Genomic DNA, 1,581 nt, shown 5'->3' with positions numbered 1-1,581 from the left:
CCCCCTAGATGGGTTCTAGGGGGCCGGCCCCCTTCTCCCTTCCCCCTATAAATAGAGGGGTGAGGGGAGGGCAGCCGAACCACCCTCCAAGGCGCAGCCCTCCCCTCCCCAACACCTCTCCTCCTCCGTTGTGTGCTTGGCGAAGCCCTGTCGGAGTACTGCCTCTCCACCATCACCACGCCGTCGTGCTGCCGGTGGAGCTGTCTTCCTCAACCTCTCCTTCCCCTTGCTAGATCAAGAAGGAGGAGACGTCTCCCGTCCCGTACGTGTGTTGAACGCGGAGGTGCAGTCCGTTCAGCACTTGGTCATCGGTGATTCGAATCACGTCGAGTACGACTACATCATCACCTTGCAAGCTTCCGCACGCGATCTACAAGTGGTATGTATATGCAAACTCTCTCCCTTGACTCGTTGCTTAGATGAACTCATAGATGGATCTTGGTGAAACCGTAGGAAAAATTTTAATTTTCTGCAACGTTCCCCAACAGATACTTCTCCATCACCAAAAATTATGAAAAATTACCATCGCTCCTATAGATCTAGCCCTTTGACTTTCCACGGAAGGGATTTGACCAGTGGACCTCTCCACCCAGTTGTGTCAGGTCAGCATAGAGGGACACCTGGAAGTCACATTTGGGCCAAACCCATAGCTACATCCCCTCCGTGTAGACCTGACTCGTTCGTTTCCCCCCTCCAGGTGCCAGTGGCGGAGCCGTCCGTGAGGGGGACCACACCCCGGAGACGCGTGTCGCCTCTTCGGACATGCCACAACAACACCCTCCATGTATGAGGGGCCGGTGCAACGCTCAGGTGGCATTGCTACCCCTCCCCCCCTAGGGCCCCCGTCCCGCCTAACCTTGGAGCGGTTGACCACGAGATCTAGCCCTTTGACTTCCCACGGACGGGCTTTGAATAGTGGACCTCTCCACCCAGTTGTGTCAGGTCAGCACAAAGGGACACCTGGGAGCAACATCCGGGCCAAACCTACAGCTACATCCCCTCCGTGTACACCCGACTCGTTCGTTTCCCCCCTCCAGGTGGCGGCGGTGCCGGCGTCGTCCGTGAGGAGGCCACACCCCGGGGACGCGTGCCACCTCTTCGGACATGCCACAAGACCACCCCGCATGTATGAGAGACCGGTGCGATGCTCCGGTGGCATTGCTACCCCCAGGGCCCCCGTCCCGCCTAACCCCGGAGATGCGTGCCGCCTCCTTGGACATGCCACAACACCACCCCGCATGAATGAGGGGCCGGTGCGACGCTCCGGTGGCATTGCTACCCCTAGGTCCCCCGTCCCGCCTAACCCTGGAGCGGTTGACCACGAGGTCTAGCCCTTTTACTTTCCACAGAATGGCCTTTGACCAGTCGGCCTCTTCACCCAGTTGTGTTAGGTCAGCATAGAGGGACACCTGGGAGCAACATCCGGGCCAAACCTACAGCTACATCCCCTCCGTGTAGACCCGACTCGTTCGTTTCCCCCCTCCAGGTGCCGGCGGCGGCGCCGTCCGTGAGGGGGGCCACACCCCGGAGACGCGTGCCGCCTCTTCGGACATTCCACAACACCACACTTCTTGTATGAGG

This window comes from Triticum dicoccoides, chromosome 6B, assembly GCF_002162155.2.
Source record: "Triticum dicoccoides isolate Atlit2015 ecotype Zavitan chromosome 6B, WEW_v2.0, whole genome shotgun sequence".
NCBI lineage: Eukaryota > Viridiplantae > Streptophyta > Magnoliopsida > Poales > Poaceae > Triticum > Triticum dicoccoides.
Note: the sequence above shows the minus strand (reverse complement) of the source record.